This window comes from Mobula birostris, chromosome 28, assembly GCF_030028105.1.
Source record: "Mobula birostris isolate sMobBir1 chromosome 28, sMobBir1.hap1, whole genome shotgun sequence".
Classification (NCBI taxonomy): domain Eukaryota; kingdom Metazoa; phylum Chordata; class Chondrichthyes; order Myliobatiformes; family Myliobatidae; genus Mobula; species Mobula birostris.
The window spans coordinates 7986706-8009675 of record NC_092397.1 but is presented as its reverse complement, the minus strand read 5'-3'; the positions used below and the strand labels follow the sequence as shown (position 1 = coordinate 8009675).

Here is a 22970-nt window from a genome sequence, read left to right as displayed (position 1 = left end):
CTGGGGTGAAGCTACACGCTCAAAGGAAGAATATGGAAAGTTTAAAAAGACAGGGCCCGAGATCAAAAAGGAACTAGAGTCTTTGGCAGTGTCAGGCAGCGGCTGTACCAGTTACAACTACTGTGCCTTTTTATAACAGCACAGAGATAGGCCCTTCAGCCCATTCAGTACCATGCTGACAATCAACCATCCACTGACACAAATCCTATCTTAATATATTTTTTAATTATCCCCACTTTCTCATCACCCACACACTCAGGACAATTTTCAGTGGTCACTTAACTTACCAACTCACACACCCATGGGACGTGGGAGGGAACTGGAGCACCTGGAGAAACCCACGTAGTCATGGGGAAAACGTGCGGAGAAAGCACCCAAGTCTCAGATCAAACCAGAGTCTCTGCTGTTTTGGCGCAACAGCTCTACCTGCTGCACCAGTGTGGAAAGGGAAGCAGGGTTAACATTTCAGGTCAAAAACCTTTCCACTGAGAAATGGTGTTCAATCTGAAACATTTCCCACAAATGTTGCCCAGTTGAGTATCTTGAGTTTTTTTTTAATTTTCCATTGTTATTGCATCCATACCAAATCTGGAAAAGATGTAAAAAAAAATCATCGTGAAATTATCTTCATTCTCCTTTTTCCCTCAGACCTGGCTCTAAAGCCAGGTCTGAGTTGGTCAGTTTAGGATGCAAGCGCCAGTTTAGCGAGGTAATGCCATGGTGCCAAAGCTGCTCTCTTTCCGGTGGGATGCATAAAACATTGCCTGTCACGATTTGCCAATATCACTGAAAGAGTTCAATTGCTTATTCATTTTATTGCTGTGAACCATGCTGTGCACAAATTGTTTGCTGTGATTCCCAGCATTACAACAGTGGCCGCACTTCACTAGAACTTAATTGACTGTGAACAAGGATGTTTCGAGATCATAAAAGGCACTCTGTTAGAAGTTCCTTCCCGTTTTGTCTTTGCCGCTGCATATTTTCTTTTCCCTATTCCAATAAGAATCAGAGAGCAATATACACGCTTAATGGCCGCTTTATTAGGTACAGGAATGAAATCCAGTGTGATCTTCTGCTGCTGTAGCCCATCTGCTTCAAGTTTCGACATGCTCTTCTGCACACCACTATTGTAATGCACAGTTATTTGAGTTACTGTCATCTTCCTCAGCTTGAACCAATCTGACCACCCTAGTCGGACTTCTCTCATTAAAGGCGTTTTCGCCCACAGAACTGACGCTCACTGGATGTTTCTTGTTTTGCGTGAAAACTGAATGCCGTGCGTGAAAATCCCAGGAGAGATCAGCAGTGGCTGAGATACTCAAACCATCCCATCTGGCATTAACAATCATTCCATGGTCAAATTTACTGAGTTCACATTTCTTCTGCCTTCTAATGTTTGGCCTGAACAACAACTGGACCTCTTGACCAGGTCCACATGTTTTTATGCACTGAGCTGCTGCCAGATGATTGGCTGATTTGCATTAACAAAGCAGGCGTACAGATGTTCCTAATAACGTGGCCACTGAGTGTATATTCCTCTGGATTTCCAGCATCCGCAGAATCTCTTGTATTTATGTGCTTGTATCACTGCTTAGTGATTTAAGATCTAAATCCATTCGAATTTCTGCATGATACAGTATAATGTACCACGCACTACACGCAATATTTTATCAGACTGGTATTTCTTAACTGTACAAGGATTCATCTTTCCATGTTATAACTTAGTATCATTGTACACTACACATAACGATTTTGTTACCTGGACAACTCCTATATTTTTGTACTTAATCATAGCTGCATTTCAGTAATGTAAGTTCTTCATTGCATCATGTGGGTATCGCAAGAACACAATTGGCAGAACATATAACAGTACAGCACTGTACAGGCACTTCGGCCCAAGATGTTGTACTGACCTTTTAATCTGCTCCAAGATCAATTTAACCCTTCCCTCTGACATATGTTTTGCTGTCCTGAGTGCAAAGCCAGTGAGATCTAACTAGTTTGGAGTTCAGCCTTATTTATCCATTATGGTGAATTCACTTGGCAATGATATAAACCTGTCATATTAAGGTAGCAAAGATACAGAGCCCCTACTTGTACTGGCACATTAACTGTGTAGTGTGTTAACAGTTTAACAATAATTCAGCCTTTGCCACAGGCAGCTGTGGAGGCCAAGTCCTTACATGTATTTAAGGCAGAGGTTGATGGATTCTTGATTGGTCAGGGCATGAAGGGATACGGGGAGAAGGCAGGAGATTGGGGCTGAGAAGGAACTGGATCAGCCATGATGGAATGGCGGAGCAGATTCGATAGGCCAAATGGCTTACTCCTGCTCCTATATCTTATGGTCTTATGGCCCAAGCCCTCTGTATGTACCAGGTGTGAATGGTCAGGGTATGTGTTTCGGCAGGGAGGGCACAATAGATAGTATAAGTATTCGTGGAAAATTCTTAAACAGTGCTGAAGAATCAATAGCTGTAAAAATGTCACTATCTATCACTACTGCTCTTGTAATAATAGAAGGCAGGACAGCAAGTGTGGGGTTGCACAGGAGCCAAGAGTGAGAAAGCTTTTGAGACCTATTATTTCATCAGTTAGAATACAGAATGATACAGCTGTACTTTTCTATGACTCTATTTGATACACAAGCTCAGTACGGGCCCTTCGGCCCACAATCCTACTCCAAGATCAATCTCTCCTCCCATCTAGCCCTCCATTTTGCCATCATCCATGTGCCTACCTAAGATTCTCTCAAATGTCCCTTTTGTATCAGACTCTACCACCAACCCTGGCAGTGTATTCCATGTATCTACCATCCTATGCATAAAAAAACTTACCTCTGATATTGGTGTGGGAGAATTAGGCTTGAATTGGTGGGACATTGGAGAAGGAGGGAGCTATTCTGTTAGGGCAGCTTGAATCATGCTAGTAACAGGGTCCTGGCAAATAATGTAACTCTGGCTTTAAACTTTTTTTTTCACTACTTATTTAATTTAACTATATATATATATATATATATATACTTACTGTAATTCCCAAGGGTTTTTTTCTCTATATTATCATATTGCATTGTTCAGCTGCCGCGAAGTTAACAAATTGCACGACATATGCTGGTGATACGTAAGGAGTTTGTACGTTCTCCCTGTGGCCGCATGGGTTTCCTCTCACAGTCCAAAGATGTACCGGTTGGTAGGTTAATTGGTATTGGTCATTGTATATTGCCCCATTCTAGGATTAAATCGGGGAGGGGGGTTGCTGGGCAGTGCAGCTCGAAGAGCCGGAAGGCCCTGTTCCGTGCTGTATCACAATAAATATTAAATCTGATTCTGATTCTGAAACTAAATAGTGGATTCAACAGTTTCAAAAACTATGGATAAAGTAAAAGGGAAGGAGAGTGCAGGAGAGGTTACTTAGGTCTCCAGAATAAAGAATTAAGTCAAAAAGTTTAAAAAGGAGATGATAAGAATTTAACTTCGGGCAACATGGAGCCAACGTTGAAAAGAAGGGGGGTGAATACAGGAATGAAGGTGTTACATTTGAATGCCCGCTGCATCTGAAACAAGGCAGATAATTTTTTAGCGCTGTTAGAAATTGGCAGGTACTGCGTGATGTTTGGAGTCATGGTTGGAAGATCACAGCTGGGAGCTTAACGTCCAAGGATACACATTGTATCAAAAGGAGAGGCAGCTGGGCAGAGACCGTCGAATAGCTTTATTGGTAAAAAGTGAAATCAGATCCTTAGAAAGAAGAACATTCAAAAGTTGTAGAATCCTTACGTGTAGAGTTAAGAATCTAAAACAGTGAATAGCCCTGATGGGGGTTATACAGAGGCCATACAAATAACAATAGGAGATATAAAACGCATGTCAAAAGGGCAATGTTATGATAATCATGGGGGGGGGCGGATTTCTATATGAGGGAAATTGGGAAAATCAGGTTGGTGATGGATCTCAAGAGAAGGAAATTGTAGAATGCCTACGAGGTGTCTTTAGGGCAGCTTGAGGTCGAGAACACTGAGGAACAGGCAACTCAGGACTGAACCAGATTTGACGAGGAAGCTTAAGGTAAAGGAACCCTTAGGAGACATTAATCATAACATGATAGATTTCACCCAGCAGTTTGAGAGGAAGAAGTAAAAATCAGATGTATCTGCATTACAGTTGAGTTAAGGTAACTACAGAGGCATGAGCGAGGAGCTGGCCGAAGTTGACCGGAAGGGGACACCAACAGGGATTAAGGTAGAGCAGCAATGGCTAGAGTTTCTGGCAGTAATTCAGAAGACGCAAGATCAGTTCATCCCCAAAAAGAAGCAGCATTCTAAAAGGGGGGGGGGGGTGAGGCAACCAAGTCTGACAAGGGAAGTCAAAGGTAGTATAAAAGCAAAAGAGAGGACATACAATTTTGCAAAAATTAGTGGAAAGCTAGAGCACTGGCAAGCATTTAAAAACCAACAGAAGGCAATTAAAAAAACAATAAGGAGAAAAAAGTTGAAATATGAAAGTAAGCCAGCCAATAAAAGAGAATACCAAATATTTTTCTCAGATATATAAAGGGTAAAAGAGAGGAAAAAGTAGCAATTGGATCGCTGGAAAATGATGATGGAAAGGTAGTAATGAGGAACAAGGAAAATGCCAGACAAACAGAATAGGTATTCTGTGTCCGTCAGCACTGCGGAAGACACCAGCAGTATGCCAGAAATTCGAGAGTGTCAGTGGGCAGAAGTGAGTGTCGTCACTATTGCTAAGGAGAAGGGGCTTGGGAAGCTGTAAGGTCTGGAGATAGATAAGTCAACTGGACCAGATGGATTACAACAGTGGTCCCCGAACTCCGGGCCGCGGACCAATACATTGCCGTGAAGAATGCAGCGGTGCAGCAGTGGCCAGGATGCTCTCAGCACATCTTTAAGAAAAAAGCCGAAATAAACAAGTTAATTAATTAGGTGCCGCCCGGCACGTAAACGTCGGCCCAGATCAGAGGCGATGCTAATAAACAATAATTAGCTTGTATATTTCGGCTTTTTTCTTAAAGATGTGCTGGGTGCGTTCCGGCCACCGCTGCACCCCTGCATGCTTCGCGGCAATGTATCAGTCCGCGGCCCGGAGGTTGGGGACCACTGGATTACATCACTGGGTTCTGGAAGAAGTAGCTTTAGAGACTGTGGAGGCACTAGAAGCGATCTTTTAATAATCACTAGATTATGGAATGACACCATAGTCATAGGACTGGAAAACACAATTGTCACTCCACTTTTTAAGAAGGGTGAGAGGCAAAATACTGGAAATTATAGGCCAGTTAGTCTTCAGTGGTTGGGAAGATGTTGGAGTCCATTATTAAGGATGATGTTTCAGGTTTGTAAGGCCAGTGATGTTGTGGGGACGGAACTGGACTCTCTGACGGTGGTGTCTGAAAAGAGCATGCCATCTTGGACAATGTCTCCCATCCACTACATAATGTACTGGGTGGGCACAGGAGTACATTCAGCCAGAGACTCATTCCACCGAGATGCAACACAGATCGTCATAGGAAGCCATTCCTGCCTGTGGCCATCAAACTTTACAACTCCTCCCTTGGCGGGTCAGACACCATGAGCCAATAGGCTGGTCCTGGACTTATTTCATTATTTACTGGCATAATTTACATATTACTATTTAACTATTTATGGTTCTTTTACTATTTATTATTTATGGTGCAACTGTAACAAAAACCAATTTCCCCCGGGATCAATAAAGTATGACTATGACCATGGTTACTTGGAGGTGATACACCAAAGTCATAGTTTCAAGGCGACAAATCTGTTGGAATTCTTTGAGGAAGTAACAGGCAGGATAGACAAAGGATAGTCAGTGGCTTTTGTTTACTTGGATTTTTAGAAAGCCTTTGATAAGGTGCTGCACATCAGGCTGCTAAACAAGAGCCCATGGTATTACATGAAAGATACTAGCATGGCTAGAAGATTGACTGACTAGCAGAAGGCAAAGAGTGGGAATAAAGGGGGCCTTTCTGATTGCCTGCCGGTGACTAGTTGTTTTCCGCAGGAGTTGTTGTTGGATCCACTACTTTTCACGTTATATGTTTTTGAGCAGGAAGATGGAATTGATGGCTTTGTGACCAAGTTGCAGATGATACAAGATAGATAGAGGGTTAGGTAGTGTTGAGAAAGCTGGGAGTCTGCAGTAGAACTTGAGACTGTTTAGGAGGATAAGCAAAGAAGTGGCAGATGGCATACAGTGCAGGGAAGTATATGGTCATGCACTTTAGTAGAAGGAATAAAGGCGCAACTATCTTCTAAATGGGGTGAAAATTCAGAAATCAGAGATGCAAATGGACTTGGAATCTTGCACCTAGTGCAAGATTCCTTAAGGAATAACTTGCAGGTTGAGTTGGTAGGAAGGAAGGCAAATGAAGTGTTAGTATTCATTTCAAGAGGACTAGAATACAAAAGCAAGGATTCAGTGCTGAGATTTTATAAGACACTGGTCAGACCATATTTGGTCTATGAACAGTTTTGCGCCCGATGTCTAAGAAAGGATGTGCTGATATTTGAGAAGGTGCAGAGGAGGTTTACGAGAATGACCCTGGGAATGAAAGGGTTAATGTATGAAGCATGTTTGATGCCTCTGGGTCTATACTTGCTGGAGTTTAGGAGAATGGCTGGGGGTGGAGGGCAGGAGCTGTTATTGAAACCTACTAAATATTGAAAGGCCAACATAAGGTGGACGTTTCCAAGACTGCGAGAGTCTTGGACCAGAGGGAACAGCCTCAGAATACAAACAGAGATGAGGAGGAATTTCTTTAGCCGGAGAGTGGTGAATCTGTGGAATTCATTACTACAGACGGCTGTGGAAGCCAAGTTTTGGGCATATTTAAAGTGGAGAGGTCTTGATAAGTAAGGGTGTCAAAAGTTATGAAGAGAAAGCAGGAGAATGGGGCTGAGAGGTAAATAAATCAGCCATGATCGAATAGTGGAGCAAACTCAATGGGCTGCAAGGCCTAATTTTGCTCCTACGTCTTTTGTTCTCTCCCCCCACCCCCATCCATATTTTCCTCCAATCAATTTAAAACTACGTCCTCTCACAGTAGCTATTGCTGCCCTGGGAAAAAGGTACTGTTTGTCTATGATTACACTGTCACGGGGAGATGCATAAGCAAATCTCAAAGTCAGTAATAAATTATAAATGGCAAGTCAGCCCAGATTACAAACACTTTATAGACAGGCCATTTGCAATGCCTACCTCCCTGGGTGTTCATATCTATACAAAAATGTGCTCTGGGAGCAAAATAGTGGATATAAACTAGAGGATATATAATGGCTGCACTGAATGATTAAAGGTTCTACCATCTGGTTCTGGGCTAGGCACTCTCCCTCTTTCCAAGATATGAATTTATCACCAGGTGATAGATTTTTGCAAGATTTGTAACCAGTCTTTAATGTAGTTAGATGAAAATGATTGAAATTTAATGAGAAAGCAAAGATTGAAATTACATTTATACAGAGCTTTTTACATTCTCGTGATGTCCGAAAGCGTTTCACCGTGAGTGAATCACAACTGTGATGCAGGCAATGCAGCAATAATTTGCAAACTGTAATATCCAACAAACAGTGTGTGATAAATGGCCTATTAATCCACTTTGATGATGTTGACTGTAGGCTGAATACTGACCAAAGCAACTCCCTTTTGCCATGGCCATTTCTATGAATTAATCTGAAGCAGAAAATAGGGGGCCCATGCTTAATCGCTCATCTAAACCACAGGACCTCTGGCCAGGCACTGCTTGTCGGAACCTCAGCCTAAATGGTGTGCTCACATTCTGCAATTTTTGAACCATGGTCTTCAGGTCATATTTCTGAAGGAAGACCAAACCAGACACTCGCATCGTGCCAAAGGTATCACAACACAAGCCACCTTCAGTGAGTTAACGCAAATTAACGTGATTTTAACAAATTAAGTCATTTATTAGGAAGTCACGGAGTAATTTCTCCTCCAAGAAATCCATTTTTTCCATCCGTTATGTGTCTGTGACTCACCAGTTGAAGATATTTCAATTAATATTCATCACCGGTAATGTCCTCATCAGAATTCATGCTTTAACCTAATCACTTGCTTCATTCCAGTTCTTTCTTTTGTTCCATTTTGAACTTGGCAAAAAACGTGGCAAGTCTGCGTGCATACTATAAAATACCTACACACCATGGTAGATATTTAATCTTCCACAGGTTATCAGGTTTGTGCACCATCTAAAGACATGATCATTAGCCTGAAAAATATATATAGTACTGTGCAAAATTCTTAGGCACAGTGGCATGCAAAAGTTTGGGCACCCCTGGTCAAAATTTCTGTTACTGTGAATAGCTAAGCGAGTAAAAGATAACCTGATTTCCAAAAGGCATAAAGTTAAAGATGACACATTTCTTGAATATTTTAAGCAAGATTACTTTTTTATTTCCATCTTTTACAGTTTCAAAACAACAAAAAAGGAAAAGAACTTGAAGCAAAAGTTTGGGCACCCTGCATGGTCAGTACTTAGTAACACCCCCTTTGGCAAGTATCACAGCTTGTAAACGCTTTCTGTAGCCAGCTAAGACTCTTTCAATTCTTGTTTGGGGGATTTTCGCCCATTCTTCCTTGCAAAAGGCTTCTAGTTCTGAGAGATTCTTGGGCCGTCTCGTATGCACTGCTCTTTTGAGGTCTATCCACAGATCTTCGATGATGTTTAGGTCGGGGGACTGCGAGGGCCATGGCAAAACCTTCAGCTTACACCTCTTGAAGTAGTCCATTGTGGATTTTGAGGTGTGTTTAGGATCATTATCCTGTCGTAGAAGCCATCCTCTTTTCATCTTCAGCTTTTTTACAGACGATGTGATGTTTGCTTCCAGAATTTGCTGGTATTTAATTGAATTCATTCTTCCCTCTACCAGTGAAATGTTCCAATGCCACTGGCTGCAACACAAGCCCAAAGCATGATCGATCCACCCCCGTGCTTAACAGTTGGAGAGGGGTTCTTTTCATGAAATTCTGCACCCTTTTTTCTCCAAGCATACCTTTGCTCATTGCAGCCAAAAAGTTCTATTTTACCTTCATCAGTCCACAGGACTTGTTTCCAAAATGCATCAAGCTTGTTTAGATGTTCCTTTGCAAACTTCTGATGCTGAATTTTGTGGTGAGGACGCAGGAAAGGTTTTCTTCTGATGACTTCCAGGAAGGTCATATTTATGCAGGTGTCGCTGCACAGTAGAACAGTGCACCACCACTCCAGAGTCTGCTAAATCTTCCTGAAGGTCTTTTGCAGTCAAACAGGGGTTTTGATTTGCCTTTCTAGCAATCCTACGAGCAGTTCTCACAGAAAGTTTTCTTGGTCTTCCAGACCTCAACTTGACCTCCACCGTTCCTGTTAACTGCCATTTCTTAATTACATTACGAACTGAGGAAACGGCTACCTGAAAACACTTTGCTATCTTCTTATAGCCTTCTCCTGCTTTGTGGGCATCATTTATTTTAATTTTCAGAGTGCTAGGCAGCTGCTTAGAGGAGCTGCTTAGGCTGCACATTGTTGGGATGAGGTTTGAGGAGTCAGGGTATTTATGAAGCTTTGAAATTTGCATCACCTGGCCTTTCCTAACAAGGAATGTGGACAAGCCATAGCCCTAACAAGCTAATTAAGGTCTGAGACCTTGGTAAAAGTTATCTGAGAGCTCAAATCTCTTGGGGTGCCCAAACTTTTGCATGGTGCTCCTTTCCTTTTTTTCACTCTAAAATCGTACAAAACAAAAATAATACACTAATCTTGCTTAAAATGTTGAAAAGAATGTTTCATCTTTAACTTTATGACTTTTGGAGATCAGTCCATCTTCTACTCACTTAACTACTTTTGCACAGTACTGTAGCAATTTCATGTATTGCACTGTACTGCTGCCACAAAAAAAAAGTCATGACATATGTGAATGATGATAAAGCTGATTCTGATATGGGTCTCTATCGTGCACTGAGAGTGGGAAGGGGGCAGGATGAAGGAAATCAGAGTTGGGAAAATGGGAAGGGAAAGGGGAGGGAGTGGGAAGCACCAGAGATACATTCTGTTATGATCAATAAACCAATTGTTTAGAACGAAATTACCTTGCCTGGTGTTTCAGGGCTGGGTATGTCTGCACCTGAGCCTCCCTCCATCCACAACCACCCCCCCCGCCACCCCCGCCACTCCTTCTCTGCCAGCTGTCCTATTCCCCTCCCGCTGTGCTCTACACTCCCCATTCCAAAAATTTTTTGTTCCCACCAGATTTAAAAACTTGTTCTCCATTCCAAGTTGACAACTGCAATACTGTGCAAATGTCTTAGCTATATATTGTACCCTAGGTATATATTGTATACGTGCACAGCCCTCACCTTGCTGCTTGAAGGTTTACAGCAGTGCTTCACCAGTTTTACTTCAGATTTCTAGCATCTGCAAAATTTTATTTAGTGTTTCTGTATAAGAGCAATTCGTTTGATTAAGATGAATAAAAGATGGTGTCCAGTATTACTAGCTTATGATAACTGCACCTGCCATCACAAACATTACTCTCACTAAAAATCCATATAATAATTCAAAGAGATCTCATTTGCAGGATATAAAAATCAACGCCACCAAAGTCAAAGACAAGTTTATAGTCATATGCACGTGTTTGTATATGCACAAGTACAATGAAAAATTTACTTGCCAAAGACATACATAATAATTGCACCAGAACAGAAAATGCATCTCAGAAATGTACAATGGGTGACTGCTGAAATTGGCTTTCTGTGTAATACATGAAGTTAGTGAGAAAATATATCTGAAACAGAATATTTGCCCATAAGATACTGTGGTAGAATACTTTGCATTGAAGGCAGATAAATATTTCTATCACCTATTCAGCAATTTCATTTTACTTTTTGAAGCATCCAGGAATTATCGCATTGAACTTCTCCTTCAATCCACTCAATTTCTCTAAGTCAAAGGTGTAACTATGGACACAGTTAATACCACCCTTTTGTGGGATATGTGGAACAATCTCTTCCTCAAATCTTTTTGATGTACCTGAAAAATTGCTGCCAATTTCCATTCTGTTTTCACCTGAACGTACTCCATCCCTGACCCTTCAGTCCCCTTTCCTGATCTGTCTCTGTCTCAGAAAATAAGTTAGCAACCGAAGTTCGAAGTAAATTTATTATCAAAGTAAGTGGTGGAGAAGGCTCTACCCACTATTTCTTGTTGGCTTTTCCATTCATGGGCATTGGTGCTTCCATACAGGCCACGATCCAACACTCAGTATATTCTCCACTACACATCTATAGCAGTTTGTCAAAGTTTTACATCCATTAAAAGTCCACAGCTTGCTTAACCATGCTTCCTGCCACTCTGTTTCCTACAAGGACTCCAAGCCACTCTGCCAGTTCCTCCATTTTTTGTCCTATCTGCTCTGATAATGAGACTTGCCCCAATGATGATGAGAATTATGCCTCTTTAGTGCTGTCCTTCTTCCGCAACTATGAATTCCCCTTAACCATAGCAGACAGAGCTCCTGACATCACTTCATCTATTTCTCACACGTCTACTTCCACCCACTCTCCTCCTAGACATTGTGTATAGATATCCCCTGGTCCTTACTTCCCACCCCACATTCCACATCATCCTTTGTAATTTCACCACCCTCAATGAGATTCCACCCCTTTTCAGAATCAGAATCAGGTTTAATATCACTGGCAAATGTCATAAAATCTGTTAACTTAATGGCAGCAGTACAATGAATGCAATACATGATAAATATGGAAAAAAATAAGTAAATAAATTATAGTAAATATATTAAATTTATAGTAAATTGGCCTTTCTTCCTTGGAGCGACAGAGGATGAGAGGTGACCTGATAGAGGTGTATATGATGATGAAAGGCATTGATCGTGTGGATAGCCAGAGGTTTTTTTTTCCCAGGGCTGAAATGGCTAGCACGAGAGGGCACAGTTTTAAGATGCTTGAAAGTAGATACAGAGGAGATGTCAGGGACAAGTTTTTTATGCAGAGAGTGGTGAGTGCATGGAATGGGCTGCCAGCAATAGTGGTGGAGGCAGATACCATAGGGTTTTCTAAGAGGCTCCTGGATAGGTACATGGAGCTTTGAAAAATAGAGGGCTATGGGTAACCCTCGGTAATTTTTAAAGTAAGTACATGTTCGGTATAGCCTGTATTGTGCTGTAGGTTTTCTATGTTTCTAAATATGTATATGCACAACTACATGAAACATTGCCATAGAAAAGCAGCATCCATCATCAAAGATCCTCACCTCCCAGGCCATGCTCTTTTCTCCCTGCTGCCATCAGAAAGAAGGTACAAGAGCCTCAGGACATGCACCACCAAGTTCAAGAACAGTTATCATTAGGTTCTTGAACAAAAGGAGAAAACTACACTAATTCTATTTCTGGTGTTCCCACAACCGGTGGTCTCACTTTCAGGACTCGTTATCCTGCTATTTCATGGTCTAGTTATTTATTGCTATTTATTTACGTTTGCATTTGCACAGTTGGTCGTCCATTGATCCCGTTTACAGTTACTGTTCTACAGATTTGCTAAGTATGCCCGCAGGAAAAAGAATCTCAGGGTTGTATGTGGTGTCACGCATGTACTCTGATAACAAAATCACTTTGACATTACTGCCACAACATTGTAATGAATGTCAAGAAAAACACACTCAGACCGATATAGAGGACACCCTATATGTGAATGAGTTCCCATAATGCAGCTGAAAGTTTGTTCCTACAAACAGCAGAACCAGTTTTCTTTTGAATTTAGTAACAAAATGGGAGCTCATTCTCATGTAGGGTGTTCTATATAAGTTGGGTGCTGTTAACTGTGAACAAGCTGTGGAGAGAAAGGGATGAAACTGTAAATCTCATGAAAATAAATTACATTGGCATGGGATCTGGAGCTCTTGCTTTCTCATCTAGAGTACAGTGGATAGCAGGGAGGAAAAGGGAATGAGAGAAAACCAGAAGTAAAAATTTCACAGAATGTAAACAGACGCAACTGACTCAATTATTCACACCCAGCCCCATTGGGAAAATAATTCTTGTGGATCACCATTGTCATGTTTATCCAGGCTTTGCCAAATCAGCAGCAACTCTAAAGACAGAAAACAGATTGCTCTGTAATTGTTCTGATAACGATCACAAATAAGACAAGTGCTTAAATGGTTAGGAGCACCTGCTCCATAAACATAGACTAGTGAACTTTAAGAGACTACTAGACAGGTATATGGAGGAATTTAAGGTGGGGGATTATAAGGGAGGCAGGATTTGAGGGTTGGCACAACATTGTGGGCCGAAGGGCCTGTAATGTGCTGTACTATTCTATGTTCTAAAGTCTTGCTCAAATCGAAAAACAAAATACAACAGTGGCTGGACATCTGCAGGAAATGCTCTCTAGATTAGGCAGCATCTGTAAGTGGAGAAACAGTCAACATGTTAAGTTAATCATTGTTCATTTGTTCGTGCATGGAGTCTGCATTGAGACTCGGGGGGGCGGAGTGCTCAATGCCTTCACGATTCCCATGAGTAAACATGAACACTGCATATTTTTCAAGGATATGGTCACCTACCTACAGGAAAGATGTAACGGAAGTTGAAAGAGTACAGAGGAAATTTACAAGAATGTTGCTGGGACTGGAGGACCTGAGTTATAAGGAAAGATTGAACAGGTTAGGACTGTATTCCTCAGAATGTACAAGGTTGAGAGGAGATTTGGTAGAGATATACCAATAGGGGTTACAGACAGGGTAAATACAAGCAGGCTTTTTCCACTGAGGTGGGTGGGACTACAACCAGAGGTCATGGGTTAAGGGTGAAAGGTGAAAACTTTAAGGGGAAAATGAGGGGAAACCTCTTCACTCAGAGGATGGTGAGAGTGTGGAATGAGCTGCCAGAGCAAGTAGTGGATGTGGTCTCGATTTCAATCTTTAACATGAGTTTGGATAGGTACATGGATGGTAGGGGTTATGGAGGGCTATGGTACCGGTGCAGTTTAAATGGTGGCAGCATGGACTAGATGGGCCAAAGTGCCTGTTTGTGCTGCGACTTGGAGAAGATTTTGGAAACCTTCCCTAGGCACATCTTGGAAATCTCATGTCTTCGACATGAATGTCCTTCATTTCATTGCAGCATACTATCCTCCACAACTAGAGGATGGGTGTAAGGCAGGGGTCCCCAAACTTTTGCGCACCGCAGACCGGTTTAATATCAACAATATTCTTACGGACCTCGCGTGCATTCAAGTTCAACGGTGGGCGTGACAGGGAATGAGGAAAGGTGCAGCTGACTCATATCGTTTCATATCGCCAAATCATGTCGATTCCTCGCACATGCTTGCGGCCCGGTGGTTGGGGACCACTGGTGTAAGGCACTGAAACAATATTTAATCACCCAGCAGTTGTAGGTTAATTGGTCATTGTAAATTGTCCCGTGATTAGGCTTGGACTAAATTGGGGGATTGCTGGGTGGTGTGGCTCAAAGGGCAGACAATCTCATTTTCGTGTTGCTATATGGGGGTGAACCTCTCATTTCACAACAAAGGAACAAGTCACATTGACAGCTAAAGATGTGTAAAAAGAATAACAAAAGCACTATTCTTCCTGTATTGGAGGAACAGTTGCCTTTGGCAGAATTTGTTAGTGATGGTTACTGAGTACAACAAGGAAGAGCAATGATACAAATGAAGTAACGGTGGTGTACATGTTCTCCGAAAATAAAACAGTATCCTTGATAGTAACCATTCTAGTGCAATATTCCTGAGTTCAGGAGAGTTACTAAGGAAGAGAGGAAATTAACCAGAGGCCTTGCTCCTGATCTCTCTGCAGTGACCAATCCCTGATAGTTACTTATGCAAATATCAGATAAAGACTGCTGGCATGTCATTTCGTCCTAAATCGACACCACCCATTTAGGTTTACGAAACTGGGAAATTCCACCCAAGTTTTACTCAGTGCCTCTAAAGGAAATTATTTCTTCATATCAAAAGTAGGAACAAAAGTTAGGCAAACTATTTTATAGTATAGGCTAATTTTCTTTTGCTATTTGCTGCTTTTAACTCTGGACAGACAGCTCCGGATTTTTGTTTGAAACTATTTACTACGTCTTAAAGAAACACAATAACAAACAAGAAGTGGGTTGGATACCAAATTCCTTTGTCATTCAAGTGAATGCAACTGGTCAAGGTTCACATTGGAAGTTCCTTAAGAGCTGTGACAGCTCTCTATTGCATGTTCAGTGACTGGACAGATAAAGAACCTGTGTTTCAACTCCATAGCTATGTAATGTAATACCAGGAATCCCACTGACTTTGTTCTGGAGACTGCTTGCTCACTCTCTCTCTCTGGTAGCTGGACTACAGACTAGAGCTCTTCCTCTGCTTGCTGTTGAAGAATCCAGCAGGGAAATAAAAGGCTGGTTTCAACTGAAACAAAGAAAAAAGGGACTTTTCGAGCAGATAAAAAGAGGGAAATACACAAAATTTAAGTATTTTCGGAATCTTTGCCGGAAATTCAGAAAAGCAAGGGAAGCCTGGAATGTGAACACCAGAATCTGTGGGGGATTTGCCTGGGAGAATTATAATGCAAAACTACAAATATAAGGCTTAAACAAAACGATAAGTAGACCAAAGGAGGATCACTTCTGCTGTTGGACACAAGCCATTCCAGCGAATTCTGTTCAGTTCAGATGCTACAGGAACTGAAAGCAGAGTGAAAGAGGTAAGATTATGTCAGAATAACTACTACCACTGAAATTTCAGTATAAGTAAAATTTCCATAGGGTGTTCATTCAAGTTTTGAAAACACATCTTTACTTATATTATTCTCTGAATATGTCAAAGAGAGTATTTTGAACAGTATATCCCCACAAGAGACCACAGTAGATGATTACCGGGGTGAAATTAAAGGTGATGAAGAAAGATCGTTATACACAATTTTTTTTTCATGATAGTAGACTGGCATAATAAGGCTGGTAAAAGAGGTCATTACTTCAGTTATGATCTGATTTTGTTAGCAATTCATTTGGGAGCATTTAGCATTTTTAGACTTGTTCATAAACTTCCGGATTGAAATCAGGCTTAAAACAGTACCAGCAACAGATTTACTCAGTAAGATGTTTTCACATGGTGAACACTCTAAAAAATTGTTCCTTCTCTTTCTATGTTAGTCCTCATCTGAAATGTGGCTTAATACGTGGAACTGGTTGCCTGCGATTACTGTGCATGAATTATGAGACTTCAATCAAATAACAGTTTTACAAGCACATACCTTTTTACCATGACAATACTATGGTTTTCCATGAATCGTAGCTGATAACTTCACAACACCTTACTCCTGCCCAAATCAAATCTGTGGTGTGAAAATACATTCATGAGAGGTTTTTTTAAAATAGTTCACAGATCATTTTCATTGTACACAAGAACTGGAAGCCAGAGTAATCCACTAGGTCTTCAGGCTTATGCCAGCATTCAATATGTCCTGATGAAACATCAACTCTTTACACCTTTCCATCGATGCTGCCTGACCTCCAAGCATTTTGTGTGTGTTGCTCTGGATTTCCAGCATCTGCAGAATCCCTTGAGTTCAATATCATCATGTTTGCCTTAACTCTTTTTCAGTACTTTCAGTACCAGTTACCGAAAATCCTCAATTCCTCAACCTTTCAAATACTTATCTGCTTCCAGACTAACTCCATCTAATGATCTAATTAATGACCGGATACAATTTCACACAGCAACTTCACTATTGCTTCATTAACCATGTAAAAACAGTGCATTTTTAAACAAAACTTCAGCTTTTCCTTTTGATCAAAAGACGATGAAATCTTCACATAATGTCATGTAGTTGAAAATAAAATCCCTGGTATTTTTCCAAAGACAACTTTTCTCCATGGTTGCTTTGACAGAACAAAGAATATTTCTTTTAAAAAATCCTATTTCAGTTTTAAACACTCTAGCTCGGATTGGATTGAAAGTTAAAAACAAGAAATAACTTGGGGAGCAAAATTAAGCAATGAATAAGACTATAAGATATAGGAGCAGAATTAGGCCATTTGGCCCATCAAGTCTGTTCCATCATTTCATCATGGTTGATCCATTATTCCTCTCAGCCCCAATCTCTTGCCTTCTCCCTGTATCCTTTCCTTCCCCGACTAATTAAGAATCTATCAACCTCTGCCTTAAATATACCCAGTGACTCAGCCTCCACAGCCACCTGTGCAAACGAACTCCACAGATTCACCACCCTCTGGCTAAAGAAATTCCTCCTCATCTCCATTCTAAAAGGATGTCCATCTATTCTGAGGCTGTGTCCTCCAGACTTAGACTCTCCCACCAGAGGAAACATCCTCCACGTCCACTCTATAGAGGCCTTTCACCAATTCGATAGGTTTCAATGAGGTCACCCCCTCATTCTTCTGAATTCCAGTGAGTAGAGGCCCAGGGCCATCAAACGCTCCTCATGTGACAAACCTTTCAATCCCGGAATCAGTTTTGAGCAAAGGCATATTGTAAGGATGGCAATGCAACAGTAAATTGCAGTCAAATTCCTCCATGTTTACTATTTAGTGATCTCAAGTTTCTATTGGTAATATAAGCAAGGTAAGAAATGTGTATAGCAAGATTGACTCTGATGTGCCAAATCAGAATACCAAGAGTTTCTTAGAGCAATAACCAGTCACATTCCTTAGTTTGGTTGTCTTGGGAGTATGAGCCATCATTGTCCTCTGTAAAACAAAAACGGCCTTGATCTTTTAAGGTTCAACATTGCCAACACTTTCAATTTAATTAACAATCTATTGATTTTGCAGTATGGCTTAATGCACACAAGTTGTCAGCTTGGGAATAGGTAGGGTGGAAAGAAATTGAACTTCTTTTATAGAAGTAATAAAGAACAATTTATTTAAGCTGTGTTTTTTTAAATAATTAACTAAATGAATGGAAAAGTGACACTGAGAAACATCTTTGTGGCAAAGCAATGCAAATGTGTTATGTGAGCCAAGATCTTGAAGTCAATATAAATCCTAATGGTACTTAAAATCCTCAGAGTTTTAAAAACCCAGATGTTTCACATAAATGATTGCCCGATCTCATTGTCAAGTAACAAAAGCTGTGAGTTATCTCAAAGAGAATACCAGAAGAAGAGTCATCCCAGACTGCTTGGATAGACTTCCGGGCCACTTGGTGGAAGGCTATCTTGGAAAGGACCTGCCAACTATCAAGCCTTTCAGCCCCTGAAAACAGAGAATGCCGGAAACATTTAATGGATCAGGTAGAAGCTGTAGGAGGAGAAACAGAAACGGATTCAATGTTTCAGTGCTAAAGGCCATTCAGCAGAACTGGAAAAGAGAGGAAACAAGTTACTTTTATCGCCAGTAGTTGGAGAGGGAACAAAGGGAATATCTGTGGATAGGATGATGGCCGTGGGGATGAATTGTGGAGGTCACTGTTGATACACAGTTTGAGAATTAGGATATCAACAAAAGAGCATAAAATATTGTTAAATTACCTTCTGGTAAGACAGCGGCATGTTCGCACGCAGCAGCCTCTTGTGGGGGGACCAACCAGAGGTGCTTTTTTTCTTTGTTAAATGTGCTTTTTACGATCGCAAGACAGTTCTACTCCAAGAACTTCGGGTACTGCAGGGCTACTCCATCAGTCAGCTGCTGACTGATCGGAGTAGCTGGACTCTTGTCGGCAACAGAGCCAGCCAAGGTGTCGAAGTGGTCGGCCCAGATGTTGGAGAAGGAGTTGGCTGAGGTGGCGAAGGAAATGGCTGGGGCATCAGGAAAGGAGCCAGTCGGGATGTCGGAGGAGCCAGTTTAGGTTCGGAGGAGCTGAGCTGGCTGTAGACTGGGTTGCTGCCTGCTGCGTGCAGTATAACCATGGGAGATTGTCTCAGATATTTCACTGCGATCGCAAGACTCTGTTGGACAGTGATAATGTAAGTAATGCAGGCCTGTTACCCTTGTCTGGTGACAGGACAGTAGACATTGAAGTTGTTCAGCCTCGGTTGTAGCGAGAACTAGACCTTAAGCAGTGGGCTCACCTACTGCACAGACCAAGTGAGGAAACACCGGAGGCGGTGAAGAGTGGCGTCCACGCTTGGTTGGGGGCTGGCCTCGCCCATTGGTTTTGCCCTACCATGTTCGAGCGATGCAATGACAGGCTGGATTGTGTACATCTATGCACTGATGTGAGACTGTAGTATCAATTGCGAGACATGTCGCTGAGGGTCCTTTTCACATGAATATGCTTCTTTGCTCATTTTTTTGAATGTGCTGGTTTGTTTGTTTTGCAATTTAGCCCCAGAGAAACACTGTATCACTGTATCTATTATGGTTGAATGTTAATTGAAGTTGACTTGATTTAAACTTGATTTGATAAATACAGGGTCCTGTGACATGTCAGGCTAGTTACAGAGTGCTAATGGAGAACAAAAAAACAGAGCCAATATTGAAGATAGATGACTAACAGCCAAAATGGTCATTTCTGATTCAAACAGAGGAATTGAATAAGCATGAAATCGTAGAATTCAATACTTAAGGAAGATGAGCTGCTGTTAGTTGTGTATTTAACATTTCAATAATATTTGAGTAATACTGTAAATATATTGTTTTATTAAGCAGTCTTTGTTGTTTACGTAATTTATTCCAAGTTATATGTGAAAGTATATGAATGGCATACGTCATCATGCCACCATATCATACATGAATATCTCGCTATAGGCAAAAAACAAAGTGCACACACACATCCTGGATCCGTGTTTTCCTTTCAATTAGTTTTATATTTTGCAGTTACAAAGCATAATAATGGTGACGAGGAAGTTTTAAACGAACTCAAGATGACTACCTACCTGTTGAAGCACAGCAAGATGTTCACATTTTTTAAAAAGTGGAAAGAGACATTCGAGCTTTTTTTTAAAAGCGCAGCATGCATTCTTCAGCAGAGAAGGTTGAGTTTTTAAAAAAGGAAGAAAACAGACAAAATTCACGGGTTTATAAACAGTGAGGGTCAGGTGATAAAAATAATAAATTTAAAAAAGCAGAAATGGCTGGCTACGTCAGAAAGAGATGCATTCGATAGCACAAAAGATAACTGGTTGATGTAAACTAAGGAAACTGAGCAGTATCTTGAAGCAAATGAAATAGCTAATGAAAAGCGAAGGTCAGTTTTGCTGAGTGCATTGGACGGAAAAGCATACAGTTTGCTTAGAAGTTTGGCTGCTCCAACCAAACCAGCCAAAAATGAGATGTGCTGATATCGTGAAAGTAATGCAGGAATATTTAGAACTGAAACCATTGTTGATTGCAGAACGCTTTAGGTTTCATAAGCAAAATCAAAAGGAAGTAAAGTCCATTTCAACGAACATGGCTAAATTGAAGGAATTGTCTGAGTATCCTCATTTCAGTGATGAGCTCAATGATGCACCGAGAGACCATTTCTTTTGTGGAATCTTACAAGAAAGACAGCTCCTAACTGAAGCACATCATCAGGTGCCGTGCCCAGTTTGAGCTTTGACTGCCATGGCCAACACACTCCTGTTTTGGGTTAAGTGGATCAATTCATTGGTATTCATTTCCAGTTCTCTGGCTGCTGTCTCCATCATTTGTCTTTGCCTTCCTCTTGCTTTCTTCCCTTCAATCTTTCCCATAATTACTGTGCATTCTAACTCCTCTTTCCTAATCACATGTCCAATGAAGTTACATTGCCTTTTCATGATCTCATACATTATTTCTCTTTTTGTGTTTGCTCTGTTCATGACATCCTCGTTAGATATTCGTTTTGTCCATGATATTCTTTGCATCCTCCTCAAAAACCACATCTCTGCTGTTACAATTCATTTCCTCATGTTACTAGATATTGTCCAACATTCTGAGCCATATAACATAACTGGATAAACGTAACATTTCAGTACTCTGAGGCGGGTTATCATGCCTAGTTTAGTACTGGTCAGTATACTCTTCATTCTCGTAAAGGTGTCTTTTGCCATCCCTATTCGTCTTTTGATGTCCATGTCGCACCTGCCATCTGATGTCACCCAGCTTCCTAAGTAGCAAAAGTTCTGTACTTGTTTTATGTCTTCCCTGTTTATTCTCAGCCTGCAGATAGGATTCTCCTTCTTTTTGGATATCACCATACATTCTGTCTTTTTGCAATTGATAGATAGACCCATTTTTGCACTACCTTCAACAATTATATCAATTAAGTTTTGTAGTTCTTCCTCCGTACTTGCAATTAACACAGTGTCATCTGCATATCTGAAATTGATGTTTTCACCGCCAACTTTGATTCCCAAGATGTCTCTTATTTTTTGTAATGTTGTTTCACTGTACACATTAAATAAACCAAGGGAGAAAACACACCCTTGTCTAATGCCTCTCTTGATTTTCCTAAACTTACTCACTTGTCCATCAATTCTTACAGTGACCGTTTGTTCCCAGTACAGATTCCTGATTAGGCGTAGGTCTTTCAAATGTAGATCTAGAATTTTCTGTAATATTTCAAATAACTGAAGCACAACTCACATTTAAAATAGCAGTTGAAATTGCTGTATCAATGGGAACAGCAGTCAGACACAATTGAGTTGCAGTCAGGAATAAAGGTGAGTTGAACAAAATTGCAACATCTAAACTTTCAGAAAATGAAACAAAGACGAAAATAAATGGCGTGCACAGGGAAGAGAAACCGATAAAAAGTCAAGTTGCAATTTCAAAAAGAGCACTAATCGGCATGCTGTTCATGAGAAATCTGATAATAATTAGAGTGACACAGGACTGAATAGCCTTGAGACTTATTATGTGAAAACTTAACAATAGACAAGCAATATGGCTTTCACCAGAAATGAACAGCAAATTAATCAAAATGGAATTGGGCACTGGCTCAGCTGTTTCAGTCATTTCACAACATAAATGGTATTTCGGATACTGAACTGAAGCCTGCACATATCCAACTAAGAACTTATTATGGAGGAAAGATTCATTTCTTTGAGAATTACATTCATACCAGTGAGATACAACAACCAACAAGGTATGACAGGCTTGTATGTGGTAAAACAGGAAGGCCAACATTGTGGGAGACAACTATAACTTGATTAGAGATCCATCCACCATTTGCATGCCACATCCCCTGCAACAGAGTCAACTGAAAGCAAATTAAGAACAGAACAGGATGATGCCACAGCATTGTTCAAGGACAGCATTGGAAAACTCAAACATATCAAGGGTAAAATAGTGTTAAATGAAAATGCCACCCCCAAATTTTACAAAACCCGTCTAGTTCACATGGAGTCTGAAGGAATTCTTTCCAAGGTTAGTGGTCCCAGTGGCCAAGAAGCATGGGTCTCTCAGGATCTGTGGTGATTTTAAGGTCACCATCAACCCAGTACTGAAAGTAAATTAATTCCATCTGCCTAGGATAGAAGATATCTCTGCAAACTTTTCTGGAGGGAAACACTTCAGCAAAGTGACTGAGCTGAGGCCTATCTACAAATGAAGATGGAAAGAGTCTGAAGTGTTTCTCACCATAAACACTCACAAAGGGCTTTATCACTATAATAGGCTTATTTTTGGAGTAGCATCTGCACTTGCGCCTTGGCAGAAAGCTATGGACCAGGTGCAGCAAGGCTGCCCAGGCACTCAATGTAACCAGGATGATATATCACTGTGACTTGTAAGGATGACCAGGAACATCTCACGAAGGTGTTAAAAAGATTAGATGATTATGGGCTCAGAGCACAATGCAAATAGTGTGAATTCTTTAAACCAAGCATCACTACTGTGGTCACACCATTGACGCACAAGAATTACAGAAGTGTGCAGAGAAAATTCGAGCAGTGGTGGATATCCCAAGGATAAAGGACACGTCGTAGTTGCAGTTCATTTTAAGATTTGTCAATTACTCCAGCAGTTTACTATCAAATCTGGCTACTGTGCTCTACCCCTT

General features: G+C 40.9%; 1 protein-coding gene across 2 annotated transcripts in view; it reads left to right on the top strand.

The window, feature by feature from the left end:
- The window catches only part of LOC140189272 (leucine-rich repeat transmembrane protein FLRT1-like), a 223612-nt gene that overhangs the window by 172194 nt on the left and 28448 nt on the right, over positions 1–22970 (top strand). The window contains exon 1 of one of the 2 annotated variants that reach the window (XM_072245967.1): positions 15281–15747. The exons of the other annotated variant lie outside the window; for it this stretch is intronic. The gene's annotated coding sequence lies outside the window, so the exon portion shown is untranslated. Of the gene's footprint in view, positions 1–15280; positions 15748–22970 lie in introns of those variants that run through there. 2 annotated transcript variants of the gene reach the window in all.